General features: G+C 44.8%; 1 long non-coding RNA gene across 1 annotated transcript in view; it reads right to left on the reverse strand.

Moving 5' to 3' along the window:
• Positions 1–24,042, reverse strand: part of LOC106041064 (uncharacterized) — a 399,163-nt gene that overhangs the window by 129,338 nt on the left and 245,783 nt on the right. The window contains exons 23-30 of the long non-coding RNA XR_010825713.1: positions 16,983–17,101; positions 16,409–16,620; positions 16,188–16,265; positions 15,408–15,488; positions 14,383–14,507; positions 10,713–14,305; positions 5,132–5,318; positions 3,796–3,989 (exon numbers count right to left, since the gene is read on the reverse strand). This is a non-coding gene — a long non-coding RNA (uncharacterized lncRNA). The remainder of the gene's footprint in view (positions 1–3,795; positions 3,990–5,131; positions 5,319–10,712; positions 14,306–14,382; positions 14,508–15,407; positions 15,489–16,187; positions 16,266–16,408; positions 16,621–16,982; positions 17,102–24,042) is intronic.

Consider the following 24,042-nt stretch of genomic DNA (forward strand, 5'->3'; position numbering starts at 1 on the left):
CCTGACACAGGCTCCCATGCTGTGCTACATATAATATGATCAGTACATTCAACAGTTTGCTATAAATTAAGTATCAATAATAATTTCACAGGCAACACTATCTTTTTTTCAGCAAAGTATACTTCCTTAAAATACACCAGCAGCATCAAATGTAACTAGATTTAATTTCATGCTGAAGAGTCTGTGAATATTCATTTTAAAATAGTCACCAAGAGCCTAATTTTAATTTGTGTGATGTTTCTGCTAATACCAATGCCTACTTAAAATATCCGTTAAAAAGCCTTAAGAATATTAACAGGGAACTCTTACAGAAATACACTAGAGTTTTATGTTTTGAATTACCATTACAGGCTTTTTGGTTTAACTCACGTTAAACAGATTTCATTATTAACAAGAATGTGTGCAAATTAAAACAAGCCCATTAGAATCTAAAATTCCATGCTAAAAAGATTAGGGACATTTGAGTTATTCTTTTCTGAAGGAATAAATGTAATAAAGAGTGATAGGGAGTAAAAACCAGTATTACAAATGCACACAAAATCAACAGTGGTTAGACAATGGTGAGGAGCTTTTGATGTATTTCAGAATAACCTGCTCTACACAAGGAATCATCTTGCTCACGATTTTGTTCCCTACAACATTGACACTGCATTTATGAAGTCTTTGTCACAGATCCGCAACTGCCTGTAGGGTGCTACCGCTTCTGGGATGTCCCTGCAGGCACCAGCTCTGGATGTCCCCACAGGCACCAGTTCTGCTTAGCAGGCCTGGAGGCCTCAGAAACGCTGGCCAAAGGCTGTGGTGGGTCTCACTTCATCCTCCCCTCTGCTCTCTACTCGCCTGAAACCTGGCTGCTGAGGATGGAAGTGAAGGTGTAGATTTGAGCCTTTACCGTGATCCAGCACAAGGCTGGCTCTGTGACAGGACATGTACAGGGCTTGACTTGGTGCTCATGTCTGGATTTCACCCTGCACGACAGAAATTAGACTGCTCAGCAGCTTGTCAGAGCCAGGCTCGCTGCGTGCACCTCACAGCCTCGGGCTGGGCCTCTGGAAGGACGTCTTTGCTCCAGCACCGAAATACAGACAGGGTGAAGTTCACGCTGAGGTTTAAGGGGCAGTTGAGTGACTTCACACAGAAGTGAGGCCCTGGAAAATGTACTTTTACTTCATCTGCTTTCAGATGCTTTGGCTCCCAGCTCCTCTATTGATCTCCTCTTCTAAATAACCCTCAGTTCAATACAGTCATCAATGAAAAGTCTGCTACTCTAATAAATCACATGAATATTTACACTGCCTTGTGTAAAATACATCTTTTGACATATTGGGCGCTTTATGTCCCTGTTCCCTGTCTCGTTATTTCTGTCCTTTTCTTTACCTATTGCTGGGGTGGCAGGGGGGACACTGACCCCTTCCTCGGCTCCAGTGAGCTGCCATGAATTATCTGTGTTAAAACTCTCTTCTGTCAAGCTGCCAAATCTTTTGCATTAATCCTGAAAATTACAATTAATGAGTGCTAAGAGGATCTTTCCACCTTTGTGTATGGCTCTATTCAGTTGTAATGATCCCTGCTTCTCTGCCAGCATCTGGAAGCCTCTTGTGGTCATGGCTTTTGGCTCTCAGGCAGGGCAATGTACTTGCAGGAGGCAGTTTGGCTGGTGGCAGCAGGGCTTCTGCCTTTTCTTGACTGATATCCTGTCCTCAAAGATGGTCTTCAGTGATGACTGGGGAGATTTATGTTAATGGGAGCCCATGACCACCAGAGCGTGGAATGTTCCCCCTGTGCAAAACATCACATCATCATTTCAGGCATTTTGAAGTCGTTATTGCTGTGATCTGCTATGAGGTGAAGCACAGGGCTGGGAATCAGGTTGTCACAGGTCTACAACCCCACTTTGACAAGGACTTGAAATAGCCTTAGGCTCTGGGATTCAATTTCCCAAACTTTTAATGTGTCTACCAAGATTCAACTCCCTGGGGACTACCAACAAAGTAAAAATATGGTATTTTTAGTTATTAAGAACCAGAATTCAGAATCTCATTGGCATGAAAATAAATCACCTTTAGGTATAAACTAGAGATCCCTAAATCAGGCATGAATCAGTTCGTCCCCTGCCTGTGCATACTGATCCACTTGCAATTTCTACGATTTGGAAGGAGATCTGTTAATTTTTGTTTAAGCACAGACAGGTTGCCATTTTCTCATGACAATCCTGCTCCCACTTTGAGCTGCTGAGTGGCTCCAGGAAGGGTTTCTGTTTTTGTTGTTGTTGCTGTTTTGTTTTTGTTTTGTTTTCTCTACATGAGCAGCAAGAAGCTTGATGGGTGTGCAACCTACAGTAAGCAGTAACTAAGTCATGTTACCATTGGCAGTCACTGACTGTTTAATTCAGCACTCAGACAGAAGCTAAAGCATCTCCTACAACTCAATGGGTTGCTAAGTCTTGTGCTCCTACTTTCACAAACCTCTTCATTGACATTTCCTCTTCAGGACTATTTATCTGACACACACAGTCCTTTTTTATTTTTTTTCCTCTGTGTGTTCACTTGACTCTAGTCTGAATTTATACAAGCCACTTCACCATGAATAGAGCATTTGTGCATTTCCAGTTTTTCTGTCCCAGAAATAACCCTGCAGAAATCACTAGAATTACAGTAAGGGAAAAAAGCAAGGGATGTCACTGGAGGAACGAGCCTTCTTTCTTTATTTCCTTAGAGAGGAAATGTTAGATAACTGCTTCCCTGAATTAATAATTTCCACTCTCTTCAGTGGAGTTATTTCCCATTTGAGCCAGTAATGAATTTAACCTGCAATTCCTATGTTTAATCTATAAATTCAGCTAGTAGTAGCTCCATGAAGTAAAGCACTTTCTCACTTTTAAATGTCAGAGGACGCAAACAGAATGAGAAGGTTAGAGTAGCCCAAGTACGTACTACCCCCGAGCAGACACCTCTCTGGAATTACCTCCATCTGTACAGGCAGGTACCTACAGACGGACAGGGATCTGCGTGGGACAGGGTTAACAGGATTAGCTAGGCAATCGGCAATGCAGAGCTGGTCAGAAGTGCATGTCCTCATACTACGCATTCACACAATTTCAAGCACTTAATGGACTTCTCATCTCAGCTGGGGACTAGAGCTGCTGCTGTCACATAAAACTGTAATGATTTCAAGGCAAAGGGAGACATTTCACAGCAGTTATTGCTGACATTAGAAATGTCAGGTATGTCCATACACCACAAGCAGTGCTGCGCACAGCCCCCCGGCGGCTCTGCTACCAAAAGCCCTACAGCAGTGCTGGCCCAGTGCTCTGCCTGAGCACGACAGCTCTCAGCTGTGCCGGCACCATCACACCACTGCCCAGAACAGCTTAGATTTAGATCGGCCATGTCCTGCTGTGTCTCGTGTACTGCTTACAGACCTACCTGGCCCTATTCTATCCCAAATCTTGTACAGCTAAGGTAGGCTTTGGTAAGAAGATGTCCATTGTCAGGCCAGTGAACCTTCCTGTTTGAACCATGAGTAATGCCTTCAGAGCTCCGGGTTTACCTGAAGCAGAGGTTTTTGTTTGCATTTGGCATCAGTGAGATCCCATTAGTAACGTCATCTGTTGGGGTCACAAATGCATGCTAGAAGAGCTGAATGGTTATAGTGAAGTGTGGGAGTAGCAGTATTCTAAGAGGTTTGCTTTCCAAAGACTTAATACCAGGTCTGCATGGGAAATAGGTGGGATGGTGTACAAACAAAACATGTGGGTTTGGGGAAGAGGCAGGGAAGAGAGCAGCAGTATCTTACCCGTACAAAGGTAGTGGGGCTCATCTCAAAGAAATCCTGCACCACTGTAAGATGTGTTTTGTGCAACTTCATCTCAGTGACACAGCTTTTCTTGGGTGGAGATCTCAGATGTGCAGTGGCTTTGTTGGGCACTGTAGGCCAGATGAGAAGAAGAGGCAGAGGAGAACACAACATCCATTTGAAACTGCTGCACCCTGGGAAGAGGTACAGGATTCAGCCAGCAGCTCGTGAGTGCAAGAAGTGGTATGGCTATGGGATACAGTGTGACCACAAGGTGGGTGATGGATTTAACACGTTCTTCAATGCAAGAGATCCCCTCAACCCTCATCACTGATGCCTAGTATCAGGAGGATAACAGTGCAGTCTGTAAGATCACCAGCCACCTCTAGCTCCCAGCACTAACTGTTTGGGTTGGTGGTAATTCTTCCTCTGACAAGCCAAAAATGACTCCTTCCTTTGAACACACTGGAAAGGCACTTGTGGATGGATATGATGCTGGGATAGTAGTGCTAATAAAATCAGCAGAGAAGCAGCATTTAGCAGCTAGGAAGGCAAAGAAGCAGTTTTTTCAGGAACACATAGGCTCCTGCTTTGATGTTGCATTCAAGCCAAAGCAAGGGCATGTTTTAAATTCCCAATAATTCAAGTTTCTTTTTAAGTTCCCAAGCCTGGCTGAGCTCTTAAAGACGAGAGAAGATCTTGCTCCTGGGGTTGGCTTTCCCAGGCAATCACAGCTCTGCTCAGAATACTATTTAAATACCAATTATTGTAATTCTCGGCAGAAATATTACAGGCATTCAGATTTTTTTTTTCTTAACAGCCAAAGGGAGACATTTCCAGCATCTATCAAACCTCTTTTATTTTAATCCACATGAAAATTTCTTTCCAGAAGGACTGGGCAATAGAGCATAATTTATCATTACAGTTCAAAGATTTGTCATGGCAGAGCCTGCTGTCTCATGCCAAGCCAACCTGTCTGGTGTAACCTTTTGGGGGCAAAGAGGGCTGGCTGGAGAGCAAAGGGTATTGAGGCTAATACGTCACGGAGATTAGATAGGTGGGAAGCAGCAGAAGCAGTATCTCATGCTTCCCTGCAGGGAGCAAATCCCCCCCCTCCTGCACTGTGGAGGACATTCCCAAATCTTTCTCTGATTTTGTCCTGGAAGCCAGCAGCCAGGGCACAGCTTGAGACACAGCTGGCAGCCAGCACGAAGTTGCACCAGTGAAAAACTCCTGCGTGACAGCGGAGCACTACTCACTGATGGTCACCCTTCCTGCAGGCCTTGGCAGCCCTCCTGCTCACCCTGACCGAGAGAAGAACAGAATTAGTTGGTACCTTTGCTATTCAGACGTGGGATCTCAACAGACATCTTCAGGAGGGTGATTAGGTCTCCTGCTGCCAAGAGCCATCATGCGGCACGACAGGACTGCTCCAAAGCTGTCATTTTTATTTCCTTTAACGGTTGCTGTCAAATCAGGGTAATTGCAATGAATGTCCAGGCATGAACATCAAGTCAGGGGTTCTGCAAAAAAAGTTTTAGTTCCCTTATTAATGGCCAGTGCTAGGAAAAAGAGAAAAGTAGATGCTAGAGAAGAGCTGCCATGTTATAGATACCCACTTGTGGCTCACTGCTCTGTCCAGGTGATGCCTTGCAAATGGGGCAGGACAGAACAGCTGTGGGGGGCAGCAAAGGGATCTCCTTGGCTCCTTGTACACAGGCCCAAGGAGCTGCTGGCTTCCCACCCCAGCGTGACCCAGGTGTCCTAAGGAAACAGGGTTTGTGACATTGAGCCTTGCACCTAGCCTGCTTTCATTGCCTCTTCCCCTGAAGAGTTTGAGCCAGGCACCTGATTTCAACCATAGCTGGCAGGGAGGCAGGGCTTAAATATAAAGCTCCTGTGGGCTTGGGGGAAGCAGGGTGATGGTGAGACCCCCACGTTTCAGCCCTGCAAGGGAAATCAGCAGTGTGAGGGACCCAGTGGGGCTGCCCAGTGTGTCAGTGGGACAGGGAGCGGGGCTGAGCACGGGGAGCACTGGTCTTAGAAGGAGGGAAAGGGCTTCCAGGCACTGTATTATCATCCCAGGTAATCACAGCAGTGTTGGGGAGAGCAGGGGACACAAATTACTTGCTAATGCAACAACTTGCTATACTAACAGTGGTCAAAACTGGTAAACGATAGTCCTGTTCCTGTGGGGCCTGAAACCCCATGGGCAACCCCCCACAGTGCCAGGGAGCTGGCACCCACACCCCCAGCGCATCCCAAGACAGCAGAATCTATAGCTTAAGTTAAGCTAAAAGCTCTCTCCTTTCCTTCCTCTTCTTTCTTCAGCTGCACCCATTGTAAACCGAGCACAGCTGTGGTTCTGGCCCTCAGACTGTATAGGAGCTATAGCAAAGTGTTTAATGTATTCTTAGCTTTTAAAATACTATTCATCAGCTGCAATCAAAGGAGAGAGCCAGCATCATGTTGCCAGCCAAATTAATCACAGCTCCCCCATTCCCCCCTCCACACACAGTCACGTTGTGTGCAGCAGTGGTGGTCTCGAGACCACAGTTTAGCAGACATTGGAAAAGGCCAAGGTGGTAAATGTAAATCCTGGCTGCTCTTAATCATGTTCGTAATGACCATATCATCAATCACAGGCCTTCTCAAGTGCTCAGCAACCACAGCCCGAGGGTATATTTTTCAAAGAATCCAATTCAGTGAGGTCTCTCAAAAAGCTGGGTCACCATTATTCCCACTCACGCAGGAGGAGGATTGCTTTTGACTGTCTGGCACTGACGGTGCAAGTAAACTCAGCATCTCCCCCAAAAGTCTGCATGCAAAGAGTAAAGTCAGTCAAATTTATGCAACACAAAATTTCAATGGGCTTTAGAAGAAAACAAGCTGAAGAAAAACAAAAGATGCCAATCGAACAAATTGGGAAAAACTGCATTTCTGTCATTTCACTGCTCTCAGTATTTCTCACTGGGGACACGGTCAAAACACTTAAAAAAATCAGGCTTTCAGACTTCCTAAAAACATTGGAATGTTGAGAAATAATGAGTATTTTAGTGGTTACAGATTTCTCCACAGACCTCTGAAGGACTCAAGGCCTGGCTAGACACAGAACATGGAGGTCCTTATGTGAAACAAGCCACACACAAGTAATACACAGGCGATAAACATCCTGAATTCTCGGAAGTGTTACAAAACAAGCCACATGCAAGTCACCAAACCTGCTCATTTCCCACCTGAGTGACAAAGCATTCGGCACAGCAACAACATTGTGCCCTAGAGCACAGCCAATCGCAAAAGCCCATCCATGAAAATATTAAAGACATTTGGTGCTTTTTCTAAATTCCAGTTGTGCAGTGTTATAATTACGATTACATTTCACACCCAGCACAGAACTGAATCAGACCTGTTTGATTCCACTGGAAGAGCTGATGGAAGCTTTAACACTTTGAGGAGAGTTCAAGACGATTTTACGGAAGTGTGCCTTGGGGAAATTGAAATGTCAAGCATAATTTGGCACTTGAAACATGAAGGAGAGAGGCTTTTCATTTGTTTTCATCTGCATCTTCCCCTCCTCTGAACTGTACATGCTCCATTTCCCGCTCTTTCTGTAGCTTTCATTAGGCAACGCTGAAATCTGCTGGATTTGAGGAATCTCCAAGGATAAACAAGTATCTGGCATTAACCTGCTCTGTAAAAGTCAATTTGACATGTCTCACTATTCTTCCCTTCTTGTTAGGCAAACTAGTCCAAAACAAGCTTTTCCCCTGGTATCTATCTTTTCCCATACATTCATCTGATTCTTCATGTAAGACTAGAGGATTACTGCTCACTACTCTAATTCTAAATAGCTGTGGGTTCACTTGGAAAAAAAAAATTAGGCTTTTGATCTAGGTTTCAATCTCAGCCCTGGTCTCTGGGGCCAGAGGGACTCAATCCTGCAGAAGTGCTGCTCCAGCTGGGTCTCAGCGGACGTCTGCCTCCTTCCAAAGTGCTTGAATCCACAAACAGGTCCCCCAGCAGGACAGCACAGGGCAGGCAGAAAGACCAGAAAATTCACGTTTGCCCTCCCACTAAAATAGAAGCGCTCTCATAGCTGTCAGCATGAGCAGTAACAAAACGAGTTGGCAAGCAGGCCTCTGCTAGGTGCAGATCCTGGGAATGCTGATAATGTGTTCTTGGGAGATAAATTTTTAATTCTCCCCATCATCTAAGCAATTTCTGGTGAGACAGAGCACAGATCCCCACTGTACTCTGAATTCTTCCCACAGGGATTTTCCATGAGGCAATGCCTATTTGATATATGTGGAATTTCTTGTGGCAGCTGAACAGTTTTGACTAAGATTCACTCGAAAAAAAGTCAAAAGAGATTTCAATAACATAGAAACATGTTGATTTCTGATACCATAGTGACTTCTCATTGCCTGGCCATTTTAACCTAAAATAAGAAATGCAGAGTCACACGAATATGAAATATTTCAACATTGTAAAGGGTTTCAATCCATTTGAACCATGGTTTTAGTTTAGAAGGCTTTGGACTGTCATTTTTCAGGAAATTGTTTAAAATATTCCAACATCTTATCATGAGGAAAAAAGGGGCTTTTCAGAATTGTATACAAACCAAAAAAATAAAAAAATAAAAAATACAATTACTAAAAACTTCGAAAGTAACCTTAAGTGACCAATACCATATCCATCTTTGACAAGGAGCTGGAAAGTACAGCACAGTTAGTGTGAAACTCTGGCTGAGTTTTGCCTAGAAACAGAGGCAGTAAAATCAGCAAAATTTTCCTTTCTGCTCAACAGGGTAATTTTAAGCAGTGTCACACAAATGTCCCCTTGAAAAGTCCCTTGAGAGGCCCTTCTCGTCTGTGGATGCTTTCTCAATCAAATGCTTGGTGGCTTTGTGTGGCCCCAGCTACCAGAGTGAATTGTTTCCCTGTCGCTGGATGCGGAGGCCTTACACCGATGGCTAATTTCTGTCAGAGAAAGTGGACTGGATTTGAACCAAAATCCATTGATTTTGCACCACTGCTTCACACTAGCCCTGCCACCAGAATGAACGCATGGCAAACGAAGCTGTGCCACCATGGTCCTCTCCCGGCTGGGGACGAGACGGGGCCGTCCCACTGCCATCCTGCAGGCCACTGCCAGGCCAGGAACGCTCGGGGTGGTGTGTGCCAGGCTGAAACCCCAAACCCGGGCTTCACACCTCATCCTGCCGCAGCCTGCCTCGGGCAGCCCACTTCAGAAGCAGCTCAGAGAAACCCTGAGCATTGCTCAAGTCCTGCTGAGGCTGATGTTTCTGGAAATCAGCAACATGCGGAGCCAGCAGCAATGACTTAGCACGGACCCCTGGAGGGTTTGAGAAATGCCTGTGAGAAGCCATCTGTGGGACAGAGAGAAATGGAAGGATTTGAGGCCCCTGCGCTGCTTCACCTGACACCAGCCGCCCTGCCATGGTTTCCTGCCTGGTGGGGAAAAGCGTTTCCCTCGGCGAGGCAGCAGGTTGTTTTACACAAGTAAAAAGTCTTTGGGGTATCGTTGGCAGGCACAGCCCTGGATGTAGCACTTCATGGCTGTCTTGTGAGAGGTAGAAAATACAACCCACTTCACTGGTTAAGGAGTGTATTCCTCCTCGTGGGTGGATAAGATATCTCTCAAGTGAATGGCTCTCGTATTTATTATGTCAGATTATACCACTTGAGTTACTGGTTCTGATTATAACAAAACTGGAAAAACAACCACTTACTAGATATTAATTTTATCTTACAGATTCTATTGTAAATGTGATACAGGCTGCTATGTATACTACAATCCTTAAAATAGCTCCATCTAAATGCAAATGTGGACCTCTGCCTAACACAGAGCTGAAAGCCTTCCCATTAACACACCAAGAGATAGGGGAATTAATTTAATGCTTAAAAATTCTCAGGGATAAGAGGAGTTTCTTCTGTTCATATCTAGCATCATTTTCTCTTCATGACCAAAGCACCCATAGTACGATAATTTTTACCTTTTTTAAGCTTACCGAGGGAAAAGGCAGTGCAATCTCTCTCTGGAAATGACTCGCTCAACTCTACAGACCAAAGTGTAGGTATGTTTACACTTGGTAAGGGATGCCCAGGGAAAGATGAAAGATGAAGATGGCTACAGTGCAGGAAGGCTGTTGGGATTCAATTACTCATCTTTGCAAACTAATCAAAAGCAGAGATAGTGTTTGACAGCATTCATCTCTCACCAGCATTTTCAATACCCGCTCCTCTAAGCACATCAAACACCGAGCGTCTCACACTATCTACCGTACATGCGTACACAGAGTGTGAGATACCAATTTCTCGTTGGAGGACTTCAGTGATCACTCAGGGGCACGTGGAAGTCACTGCCTCTAAGACAGTTACTATATACACTGCATATACAGGTATACATGGCCTGGAAAGCAAAACACAGCTCTGTCTCAGAGAAAGCCCCAGCATAAGCACAACTGCCTTGGAGCCAAGGGCTTGTGGTGCTCAGCAACCTCCCTTGCATCTTCCAGGTTGAGGGTAAGGCAGGAAAGAGGGGAAGGATGTCAGTCTGGCTGTTCTGTGAAATGTAAATGTGCCATGGGGAACTATTCTCTGCAAACACGTCTCTGTTTTGATTCCCAGGTGCCAGGCAGCAGCAGGCAGAAAGCCGACACACAGGCAACTTCGCTGCCTTCTGCTCCATTCTGGGAATTAAACTCTTAAAAGTAGCTATAATCACTTATACCAAAAAGCACATAATGAAGTTGTATAAATACTGAAGAAAAGAGAACATTTGCCATGCACTAACTACGTTTGTTAATCTTGGTGTCTTTTCACCAGAATCCACAGAATCCGAAGTCGCTCTGCAATAGTATTTTCAGAAAAAAAATAGAAGAGTCATGGACTTACTTGAACATGCGTATCGTCAGGAAGAAACATCCACCTCATAACCACACCAGGAATATCTGGAACAGACATCTTTGAAGCCATGAGATTAGAAACCACCACATCCAGACGTAGAAACGTGATCATGCAAAATCTGGACAAGCAAAAGAAATACTCAGATCACTTCCCACAGATTTTCACTCTGAAATATGTTCCTGTTCTCAGAATCATTTCAGAAACACAAGCTTATTAATGACAATTTGGTTGTGTTGATGTGAATGATAAGTTTTTGTTGTGCTGACAAAGAAGCAGTACAGTTACTTCTGGATTTGGCCTCACACATCACAGGTGGACCCAACCCCCAAAAAACATCTAGCAGGGTACTTAGGACAAGGAGTTTCTGCTCTCTAAGGCGTGTTTTATACCACACAGCACTTCCCATTCATTTCTTGTGGTGGGGTTCTTATTTTCTGTCAGCAGCAACATATCTGGCTGTGCTGAACACAACCGGCTACTGAATCGCTCCAGCAGTTACCGCTTTTGCAGCTAGGAGCTCTGCAAGGTGCAAGAGCTAGCTCATCTCATAAATATTACATACTTTCAGAGTAAGGAAAAAATTTCTTAAGCCATTTTCCCTCTGGATCTTGTCCTGCCAGTGCTGAGTATTTTCTGTGCAAGAACTCAGTGGCTGGGTCCTTGGTGATTAATTGTTTGCAAGATGATGCCCTAAATGGCAAAAGAAATAGATAACTTTTCACAGCAAATGGATGTACCTCAGTTCAGAGGACTCTAAGGGTACAGAGTCAATGTTGCACACAATGAATTTCATTTGGCAAAGCTAATGCTTCTGGCCTGACCTTTGATCACCAGCAACATATAATAGTAATTAAAAGACTTCTGAAATTTGGAAAAATGAAAGACTCATTGCAGCTGTAAACTGATTAAGAGACCACTACAGGCCAGAAAGGTGGTGTAAAGCTCTACATGAGTCATTGCCATAAAAATACCATTTTCCCAAGCAGCTTTTGCTATTTCATGAACTACAACACTTTCCAATGTATTCCTGTAATCTATAAAAGCTTTATGAAATATTGACATTACTGCTGTTACTGATGTTCCCATAGTAATTATCCTCCATAATAATTAAACAATATGGCACAAAATCTGGTGAGGTTTGTTCCTGATAACTGACCTTTTAGACAAGATTTACTTTGCACTCTTACAGAAACAAACCTCTCCTTCTATGCTTTCTTCAAAAATTATCTTCAAAATTGCTGTTCTTCAATATGTTAACAGGGACATTGTGGGAAAGCAGGATTCTAGTTTCTCTGGAGATTAGTGTTCTTTTTTCTTCCAACTATTTAGTTCAAATTACATCAAATTATGAACTGAAATTGAAAATAGTACTCCATTTTATACTCACTGAAGGTCTGATTTTCTAAATGGAAACCTATCATGGAAATCCTCGCTAACCCCTACATTACAAATACTTGCTTTGCAACACACAGGCACGCAGCTTCACCCTGTTTTCCTCAGCTTTGGGCCTCACAGATTCCAGGTCTGGCTCCACTGCAGAACCAAAAAAAAATATAAAGCCTTTCAAACAATCGTTACAAAGCACTCCAGCTTTACTAACAAGAACTCTTATTTATACCCAAGATCTAAGCTTGAAGGGAATCTTGAAACATTAGAAGTGGTTGGTGAGAGCTTGAGACGTTTTCATTGAGATCAGGGAGATAAAAAGAAGATACAGGAAAACCACAGGATGAAAGCTAAAGGAGAAAAGTAATCCCAAAATAGCTCTGCTTGGAGTGTTCTTCTGGAAGGGCTATTATACTGTTCAGTATGGCAAAACATCAAAGAGGAAATATTTCAGCCAAATCACTTGCGAGCTGAATTTCTCATCTTCTTCCAGATCATCACAACTTGCTGGTTTTCTTAATGTGGCCCCTTGGTCAAATATGGAAGGGTAAAGCTCAAAAGGAGAGGGGCTTTCTTGCGTCTCCAACCTAGGAAATACGGGGACAGAGGCAGAACTGCTACTGATGCAGCTGTCCTTCCCCAGAAATACTGCTGTTCCTCCAAGAACTATTTCTATTTCCTATAGCATTTTGAACCCTGCCATTTAACTTTGCAAGGGGGCTTCTCTGTTCTTCCCATTTGCCCATACATACGGGTCCCAGTCCAGAAGTGACTCTGTGCAAGAAACTACCCCCAGTCCCATGCCAAGCCTCACTGGCACCTGCAGGACCATCATTTCATACCACGGCCCTTTGCTGGCTTCATGCCCAGAGCAGACACTGGCCAAACTGTCATAAATAGGATTTCCCTTTATTGCTAAAGATCAGTGGTTTTTCTTAATAAAAAAAGAAAATTAAGTAGATCTACCTGTGGCTTTGAGCATGTGATATTATGGGTCAAACTAATAATGCAATTTCAGATTATAGCCCAGGACGTTTTCAGGACTGGACTTAAACAGCTTTTCACCAGTGCAAATCCTACCTATTTGCATTTCTGTTTCCTCCTTGTGTTCCCCACTGCCTTTCTCCCTTGCATCCCCCTGCGCTCACAGAGCAAGTCCTTGAGATTAACCACAATATGATTACATTTTAATTGAGGCCAGCTTAGTGTGGGGACATCCTTTTAACTCAGGAGGCCTCAATTCCACAGAACCATAATGAACTAATAATGAATGTGCTAAAGTCATTAAATCAAAATTCATAAAAGGGTGAATATTGCTTTCTTTTATAATAAAGCAATTAAAATCCCATATACTATAATAGATACTACTAAGGTGCACTAAGTGTTCTTTAAAGAGGTTAGTCTATAATGCCACCCCACAAGAATTTGGGGATCTTTTCAAAATAGGGCTGCTGCACTATTAATACATGATCAGAACTCTTTTCATGTCTTCTTTGGTTCAGTATTATTTCTTTTTTTAAGAAATACTGGCATGATTTCATTAGTAGGTTTTGTAGAACTAGTTAATTATAATAAATCATGACTTGCAGTACAAGTAACCAACTTTCAAGTAGTGAAGCATCATATCATTACGTACTTCTTTTCCGTTGAGCTTCTTTCACTGTTCCTTTCATCATGACATCCCCTTCACATCTCTCACATGCTTTGTTCCTTGGGGGTTAACAGCCCCAAATTAAGGTAGCAGAGAACACATGCCATGGATACGTCTGACTTCTTATGTCAGTCCTGACTAGGGGAGAAGCCATACAGGAAAACCCATGTCCTGATTTACAACCACTTGTCTCTTCACATGGTGTTTTCACCACAGGAAATGCAAGTGAAGAACCCTGCATCATTTTCAATATGCTCCTCGTTGTCACAGGTATAAGAAAGCCAATTTAAAACAGCCACTGTTGAAGACAGGCCTCTTGGTACCTGCATGGCAGCGATGCCTGCTGCCCAAAGTTCACCTTCCCACCTGGAAGAGCCCCTTCCCTGATGGGCTGTAATCCACCCAGGCAAGGGCGGAGATGAAACGAGCAGCACAAAGTGATTGGGATCAGACAAACCAGTCAGTAGCAGAAACAGAAATATCACCAACCCTCTACTGCTGCCTGCGGCGCCAGATCACGTTTTCTCCTGAAGGCCTTTGGCCTCTGTTCAGGAAAAAAAAAATCATTCCTGTGCACCAAATGGCTGGGATCTAAACACAAGACAGTTTATAGATACTCACAAATTCACACAAGCAACAAATGCTTTTCCTTTTGATGACATAGTCACGAAAACCCAAGACTTTGAAGAGTGCTCAGGAAGGGAGACAGACAGAAAGTGTGTCCCAGGGCAGGCGGGTACGTGTGTCTGTATGAAAGAGAAGAACAGATTGGCAAAAAAAGAATTATTAAATAGTACATGGTGGAGTAGGAGATTATCTGGAGAACATGATATAAGAACGGACAGATTAAAGGAACACTAAATATTTATTACAAAGTCCTTCATATCATATGCAATAATACATGCCATAGCTGTTACTGAATAATACAGGCAACAGCCAGTTGTTGAGATTGCTCTCTGAGTTGGATAAAATAGAATTAGAGGCTTTTATCCACTGGAGACTGTGCACTGTTATACATAATAATCAAAATCACTCAGAAAAGACAGAAACAGCTCAGTGAACATCCTAACTACACAAGACAAAACCTCACATCCAGGTTACTGCAGAGGAATGAAAACACACTGGACAGACACAGCCCCATTTCTTCCTGAACATGAGTGCTATTGGAAGGGACATGCCCAAAGGATGGAAGGAATTCAGCCCACGAGAGACTGAAACTGGGGGCTCCTGGGGAGTCCGTGGGATCTGTAACAGGCTGTGAGCCAGTTTGTTGTGTGCTGACTGTAGGGTAAGGTGCAGTGTGCCCTAGGTACAGCAGAAATTCTTCTGCTGGTTCTGTTTTTCTGTACATGGGTTGCTACACGAGCACATTAACACAGTTGAGACAGCCTGACCCTGGAGTTAGCAAGGAACAAAACATGTTATTGCAACCAACAGCTTGCCTCGTAAGCCTGCTTTTCCCCTTCCATGCACACAAGGTCCTTTCAGCAGGCAGAACGGATGCACTCCTGGATCCCCCGCATGCGTTAAAGTGAATTTACTTAAATGGAAAATCTCCCTGCTGTGGCAAATTAGCCCTTGACATTGACTCATGTCTAATATGGTATACAGAGGAAAGAAAACAGAGGATTGTCAAAACAAGTAACCTGTCACAGTGCAGTTGCCTTGCATTTTCTTTGTCAGAGCTGGGCCCCTCACACTGGTTTTGTGGCGTGGTCAGCGTTCATCTAAACCAAAGAGGTCCTTCTCAGTTATGGGGAAGGGGAGGAAAAGGCTTGGGAAGAAAACTGTTTGGGGACTGGGACTTTCTCAACAGATACAGTGACTTTGTCAGAACTACTGTGAACATAAGCCATAATATTTAAAATTAAAGTTCTGTACTGGCTCAATTCCACAGACAGAATCTGGTTTATTGGCATTTAGCACAGTAAACCCTTCCCCTCTCGGTGCACTATTCCCCTATTTCTTTTGGAGGTTTTGCACTGGTGGATCCCACCGGCACTGGCAGAAATTACCCAGAGCAATCTACCATGAACTGCAGAGAGCACGGATCCCTACGAGTATTGTATTTCTTCCTTTCTCATACATACTGAGGAGAGCATAGCCGACTCACCGCAGGAAACCCAGGTGCTGAATTCATCTAACAAGCTGCTTAAAACTCTAAACAGATGTTTCTGTGTCTTTCCTGCTTCTTGAGCAGTCTGTGTGGAAACACCAGCAGATTTACAAAAGAACAGATGCATGAACCATACATGCTTTAGTATCAAGGCCTGAGTCACTGGAAAATGGTTTATGACTATGCATATAATTTGAGCAAAGTGCTGTAGGGAAAAAAGATCAACCTTGTCCATAATGGAAATGTAGATTGACCTGGCCAGAGCCATTGAGGAAGGTAGCAAAATTCATGCTGAAACTGAAAATTATACCTGTCTTGATCTGTTCCAGCTCCTGCAATGACTTATGAAAATGTAGATTGGGTATTTAGGCTGGACCTCATCCAGGGCCTGGAGAGATGTACAAAATAACTAATTGACTTCAATGGCTATTTTATCAGGGTCCTTACTTTCCAAGACTATGGAAGGATCACAAATAGACCAGCAAACATGCTGAGAGCTATTAGAGCCCAGAAAAACTAATTCGTACTTACATTGTCTTCTTTGTACTCTGAGAGCAGTGGAAATGTGCCTTAGCGCTGACAGCAGCATCGCCAGCCCCACAGCCCCCATGGTCGTGTGGTCAGACTGGGCTGAAGAGCAGATGCTGGATTTAAATAATCATTCACAGAATTACTGCATTTCCCTGGTGCTTCTTGACCCTTTTGGATTTATTACTTGAGACTTTTCACACAAAGTACTTCTTCTGCAGGAAAAAGAGTTGCACCATTGCACTAGGACAGGATACACGGACTGGTGTCCCACATGGCCAAGTGGATTGGCCTCAACATTCCTTGTTGGCTTACTTCTTCGCAAAGCTGGACTGTCTGGACTTTTATGATCATTCAAATACTTTAACAGTGGTTCTTAAGGTGACTAGGACACAACCACAGTAAGATAAATCAGCAATCAACAAGCCCGCATCTCTAAGGTGGATTTTGAAAAAGGTACATTTTAAAATTTTCCCCTCTCACAATCTGTCCACAGATCTGTGGATCTGTCATCCCAATACTGTGTAAACAAATGAATAGCAACAAGCAACAACAACAAAAGAAAAAAAACCCACACCTGTTGGATTTCAAGAAACTTGGAGATGGAGGCTGAAGTCCCAAAACCGCAAAGCTCCTGAAGGTGTGAAGCACCTGAACGTGTGGTCTTCCAGGTGGTCATGTCCCAACTTACTGCCTCTGTTGGAAAAAAAAATATATATAATATTGACCATAAACACCAGAGAACTCCCAAGAAGAATTTCACAAGCATCACGCACACTGATGCCCAAGAACCATTTGCTTAATACAAACAAGACAGGGTTATTTTGTTAGGCAATGTGTGGTAATAGCCAGTTATTAATCCTTTCCACCTTAAATTGGATTTTCTAGGTGTCATGGACATTGCTGACAAGGAAGTCACTGAAGCCTGGCACTAGAGATTGTAGGAGAAATCCTGATCTCACAGCAGTACAGGTAAGCTCTCTCTCCGTGTCTCATGGGGACGTGATTTCACCTCTGTATGTGAGCCGCAGATACTTCTAGCAATGGTTCAGCTGAGTTACTATTTCAAAGACTTCCTTAAACTAAATACTCCTGAACATTTATGAAGTCAGGAAGAGCTTCACAGCAAGCAAAGGAGACCTCTGCTTCAATTAAGTGCTTATTTATACCCACTGCATTTCACATGTTGCATTTCCTGATGAAATGTGTTCCATTATTTCTGAAATATTAAACATCAAAAGCAGAGCTATAATGCATGAATTATACAGTGTTGCAAAAACTATCATCATGTCCAGGTTTTTTGGCATTTCAACGTATAAATGTTATACCAAGGAGCTTTTATACTAATGGATAATTGCCTGCAGTGCATACTTAACCTTTGTCCACTTCAGTTGACTTGGTAGTGTTACCCACATATATCAAACATCATTTCATCCAAATTGGCAATGAAGGAAAGGCATGTGGCCAAAGTCCTTCTCTTGTGCAAAGCTCAACTCTACAGGATTTGAATAGTGATGCAAATGAGAAGCCACACCACAAACTAATAGGGCTAGATTCTAAGCCCACTCCACATATGCCAGGGGAGGTATCCTGAATTTAGGTTAACAGTTGATCAGATCCCATATAAAGTTGGTTACTGGACCCAAGTGCATTCCAATTAACTGCTAGTAAACAGTCTTGCCTGATGCAACATGTCTTTATCAAACATGAAGCTTCATGAGAAAAAACATTAGAGGCATTTCATAAAGAGAGTGCATATCTTCAATGTGTAGAAAAGCCACACTAACCTCCTCACTATGGGGAAAGACAAATATGTCCCTGTCCTGGTTCCAGTTAGGACAGAGTTAATTTTTCCTCCTAGTAGCAGGTAGGGTGCTATGTTTTGGATTAGGATGAGAAGAGCGCTGATAACATGCTGATGTTTTAATTGTTGCAGAGCAGTGTTTACACCAGGCCAAGGACTTTTCAGCTTCTCACTCTGTCCTGCCAGCGAGCAGGCTGGGGTGCAGCAGGAGCTAGGAGGGGACAGATCCAGGACAGCTGACCCAAACTGGCCAAAGGGGTATTCCATACCATCTGGCGTCATGCTAAACAATATATAGGGGTGGCTGGCCGGGGTGGGGGGGCCGGCTGCTCGGGGATAGGCTGGGCATCGGTCAGCGGGTGGTGAGCAATTGCATTGTGCATCACTTGTTTTGTACACATTGTTAGTAGTAATACTATTATCATTATTATTATTATTATTGTTATTATTATTTTCCTGTCTTAATAAACTGTCGTTATCTCAACTCACCGGCTTCACTTTCCCATTTCTCTCCCCCATCCCAGAGAGGGAGGGGGGAGGGTGAGCGAATGGCTGTGTGGTGTTTAGCTGTCAGCCAGGTTAAACCACAACAGTCCCTTAACCTTCCAGAGAAAGGAAGGATGGTAGGCAGCTAGGAATAGCCACAGACTCCACACCGACTCTCACGCCCATGCTCTGAGAAGAGAGACGCTGACGTTTGGCTTTGGCTCGGCAGTGTGCGTGGGAGAGAAACAGCCAAGCAGCCACGGATGCTGCACTGACCATGACTGTAGGGACACTGCAGGTAAGAAGCACTTTAGCCCCTTCTCTGCCAGAATTGTACTCAGCTGATCTTAGGTAGGGTAGTGGTAGTGTTGTCTGCGTATTGCCAGATGCATATGAGAAAGAGCCCTGCTGTAATCTGACCTGGAAACTGCAGCAGATAGCAGTTGATATTCCAGCTGAGAACCAGTGCTCATCTGCTTCACATTCCTTGCTTACAGCACCATCCTACTTCGCAGTGGCTGACAAACATCTCATTCTCTCCATTGCTTCTGCAACCATAGCTACCTCATCACCTCGCTAGAGCCGGCTGTTTCTGCATCACAGCGAGCACATGCTGCTTGCTTGCACTTTCAGCATTTTGTGCCCATCTCCACACCAGTAACCAGTGAGTAAACTCTCACTGCAACTGTCCCTATGCCATGGCTCACTTCTGCCCCACCCATCCTAACATCATACCTCCAAAGCAGGACCTTCCTGCCCTCTCCTAAGTTCTGATCCTGAAGCTTTAGGCCATCCTTTTAGTCTTTGCATATAGCACCTATTATTGAAGGCCCTACCTTGTTCGTGACCATTTCAGCAATGTTTTAGAGTTCTAATTATGACAGTGCTGCTATACAAGTGAGATTTGCCATCCAGAAGTCCCAAATGCATTAGAAAGCATTCAACAGAAGGACTTTTGTTCTGGCTATGTGTGCCACTTGGCATTTGTCTTGTTTCTGTTAAAATTTCTCTCTCCATGAAGGATGCCAGTCATGTGTTTGTCAGGTATGGGCATGAGCTTCTCCACCTCATCCTACCTACTCCCCCAATAAACTGCATAAAAAGACAGTGCTCAGTCCTGCCCCAGAAAGTGCTGAGCAGCTGCTTTCCGCCATCCAGGACTGCTGCTATTTTATACATATTCAAACCTCAGAAGCAATCAGCCATTCAGATCTGTAATACTCATCCCTTCGAAATATCAAGCAATTGAACATAAACAGCAAGGATGCAAAAGAATGTAAATGTAAACACTCTTCTAATAGCAGGACCTCACTGCTGCTTTGAATTTCCCAGTAATGATCCCAGACCATTCTATTTCAGTCCAGGAAAGGGCAAGCAGAACAAAGCAAGAGAGAAGAAAAAAAAAAAAATCAGACTTCAACAGAGAAACAACCGGGCTGGAGTGCAAGAAGCCAGTTAGGGATCAGACCATGCTAACCCCTTCTAACCCTTTGCTGGGACTGTTCTTTGCCCCTTATTCCCTGTTTGACTTTGGGCAAGCCATGCAGTCCCTGACTTGCTATAGACAGTTTGATTTCCATCAAGCACAATTCATCTGTTCACAATTTCGTTCCTGGCCTGGAGGCTGCTCCCACTTCCTCACCTGGACAACAGGCACAATGCCACCTCTGAGCCTAGCTGCAGCATAACACAAAGGACTTCATTAGAGGCTAAAATGCTCAAGAGATCAAATATCACAATAATGGGGCCAAACAATAAACAGGAAGAGCGATTTATCATAGACGGGGAAAACACTAAGTTTATGCTACTCTTAAAATGTGGTCCTGCAAGCAGCCTCTTACAGGGCTAGCTGACTATTCATGGGGGAGCTGGGAGGGCAGCTGCTCTGCCTGGCTCACTAACATGGAAATAGTCCAAGCGCACCCAACCACCCCACTATACAGCTTGGTGTATGCTACGGTCAAATTCATCTCGTAGCTCCCGAAGTGTCAGTGAGCTGCCTTGGCTCCCTTTATAGTCAGCAGAGCCTACGGAAACACCACAGAAGTCCACCCCCCCCTTGCAGCCACTGTCTAAAACAGGAGGGTAAACTGAACCCTGGAGGGTCTTGTTTTTCTCCGTTACTTATAAAGGGACTCTAAGTGGCTCCTTGGAGTAGAGGAGTCATTCCAGACGTCCTCTGGCTGTGCCAGCAGCTTTGCACAGGCAGCATCCCTGCTCTGCGGCCAGCCTAGCGATCCCCCAAAGTGCCATGCAGACAGAGAAAACAGGAGCTGAAGGAAAACAAATACATTTGATTACTGTCCAATAACAGTAAACATCATTCAGAAATCTTTCTGCACACAGAGACGTTCAAGTAATGAGAAGAGACCACAAATAAGTGACAGCCAGAAGAGCCCTCATGCTGTTTCAGCGTGGCAGTATGCAACCGGCATCTGCAAGAAGGCAAAAAGCTCGTGCTCTGCCCCTCTTCTCAACAACACCACAGCTTCCTACAAACCCACAGTTAACTTGGGTTGGCTTACCCGGGACAGCATTTCAGAAGCTGATGAAGGCGATGGATAAGCCCAGAACTGGCCCCAGGTTGAGGGCTGTGGTGCTGTACACCAGGCAGCACGCTTGCCATTACGTCTGGAGATGTGCCTGTTCAAACAGTCCATGCAGAATCACGTGTGTGTCTTCCCTGTTTTTTTTTTTTTCATTGGGGAGATGGTTTTCTTCATTTAAAAGGCTGGGTAACATGCTGCTGTGAAAGTGCACTTGCAATTCATCAGGGTTCACCTCTTTCTGTGTTATCACTGGCAGGAGAAGCGCGGTGTCCTCCTTGGTGAGCTCAGCATGGACGTGTCCACCAAGCACACAACTCCTCGGGGCTGGGCAGGGGTCCGTGCTCCCAGGAGCCCACTTAGCACCGAGGGGACACAAAGCACACACTCTGAGCTCCACACCACGCTGTTTGAGATCTACATTCCCAATGTTATCTTTGCACTCTCATGAAGTGCAATTACCTCCTCATTTTGCAGCTCTTTGTGCCCATTTAATCTCTCCCATTTTGTTTCTGACATCTCCAATAATCCAACCCTGACACTCCTTATAGATACTGCAATTACAATACAGAGCAGCTCCTGACAGGATGAGTTGTATCTTGCTTCCTTCCTATAACACTCAAGCCATCAGACATGGCTACATGAAATGGCAAAAGAAACCACTGCTGACGATTTATATGGGTCCCCAGCAGATAGTGACAGTGCCATATATCTGTCTTAACCAATTAAATGTCTGGAAGCTACCCAGAATGGGGCAGCCGAGGTAGGATTTACATGTGTTTCTGCTTTAAGTAATAACTCAGCTGTGATTTCCCTTTCTTTTCTCCTAGGTCAGAGACTTGGCTATTGCCACCCTCCTGCCTTCCCACCCCATGTAATACACTTTGCCCCTGCGGGAATAACCCTCAGCTTCTGGCAAGCCCATGACTGTAAGGTGCACAGTGTGAGCCATCAGAAGCAGAACAGCTCCCAGAATAGCCTTGACAATTTTTTTTTCTTCAGCTATCAACAAAATGGGCCAAGGAATTAGGAACACCTTCTGACTGATCCTGAGGATAATTAACTAACTTGCAGAAAACACCTCCTCACACTGCAAGGCAAAATGAGAGATTTTTCGCTGTTCTCTCCCAGCTCCCAATATATGCTGGTATGCATCATATTCTTTTTCTTGGCCAAGAAACTACAACCTCAAGTTGCTCCAGAAGAATCCACACCTGACTGTTGGCTGACTGTAAAAATCAAATGGGCCTCATGGTAGCCCTGAAAGCTAAAGTATTTTAGGGCCTTGTATCTTCCTTCTACTACCTGCAGCAAAAGCCAACCTCAGCAAGTATATGTATGGATTCAAATATAAAGGGCTCCTGACCTCTGGTGTCAGTTAATCCCCAGCTAAGGTGAGATCACAGAAATAATTGAATCCTGACAGAGCAGGTTTGATTTGTAAGAGGGCTAAGGGATTTAGGCATTCCACTGCCACTGAGTTTGTTTACACCTTATATATGTAACGATAATCCCATGCGCTGGGATTTCGAGTTACCTGCCGGAATCAGGAGGGATTATTTTTCCCTGCTGATGCACAATTTGCCTTTTCAGCTGCCTCCTCATTTTTGTGGCTTTGCTCCCCAAGTGGTTAGTTTTAAACTCATCCTCCAACCTAGAGTAAGGAAAGACGCATTCCTACCTAACATGGAGGATTTGTGGTAAGACAAACCTCAGCCTTCAGCACTACCAGCCCCTGCAGAGCTTCACACCGGAGCTGGCCTCGACCACAGGACTCATTTAGAAAGAAGAGCTTCTCTAAGAGAAGACATCACACCCTGCCTCACCTGTATTTGTCCCTCTGCAAAGCACAGACACGTACCAGCCCATCCCCTATGCAGCAGGGAGCTGCAGAGAGGAGTTAGAGACCTTCCGGAGGGCTTCAGTGAGGGATTTTCTGCTGCAGCTCGGAAGAGGTGCGGGGCGTGTGGCGGGGAGAAGAGGCAGAGCCCGACATCTGTTTTCAGCCACGCAGTCACAGTCTCTTCAGGTGACCTTGAGCACATGCCATCAGCAGCACACTCGGAAAACCCACCCCGCAGCAAGGATAATTAAACCAACCCACCTCACAGGTGTTTGGGGAGGCTGCTTCCAGCATGATTTGTGACCATCACGGCACAGCGTACGTGTGACAAGGGAGTGGGATCCAAGTAAAAGGAGCTCAGCTGAGATTAGCACCTTGGGGCCCCATCCAAGCTAAGGATAAGGGACTGTGCCTTCCCTTAAGAGTATCTAATCCAAGAAGACGGGGCTAATAACAAACAGAAAAGAGAAACCTATTACCCTATCTGTATCTTCTGAAGCTGAAAACAGGGGGATGCCGGGTGCTGCCTCTGGGACGTAGCAGGGCCGGGCACAGGCATGGGAACAGCCGGGGGGCAAGGGCTGGGGGGCAGCTCAGTGGGAAGGGGCTTGGGGGGCCAGTGGCAGCAGGAGCCCTGGCAGCCAAGGGGACAAACCGCACGTTGGGGCACACGAAGCACAGCATGGCCGGCCCCAGAGGGGATTCTCCTGCTGCATTTCGTGCTGCTGCAGCCTCGCTTTGAGCATCGTGTGCGGTTCTGGGCTCCCCAATATAAAAAGGTCCCTGAGGTGCTTGAGCAGGTCCAGAGGAGGGCAGCGAAGCTGGTGAAGGGGCTGGAGGGCACATCCTTAGAGGAGAGGCTGAGGATGCCTGGGCTGCCCAGCCTGGAGGAGAGGAGGCCGAAGGGTGGCCACGCTGCTCCCTGCAGCTCCCTGGGGAGGGGAAGCACAGAGGCAAA

The sequence above is a fragment of the Anser cygnoides genome, chromosome 18, assembly GCF_040182565.1.
Source record: "Anser cygnoides isolate HZ-2024a breed goose chromosome 18, Taihu_goose_T2T_genome, whole genome shotgun sequence".
NCBI classification, from domain to species: domain Eukaryota; kingdom Metazoa; phylum Chordata; class Aves; order Anseriformes; family Anatidae; genus Anser; species Anser cygnoides.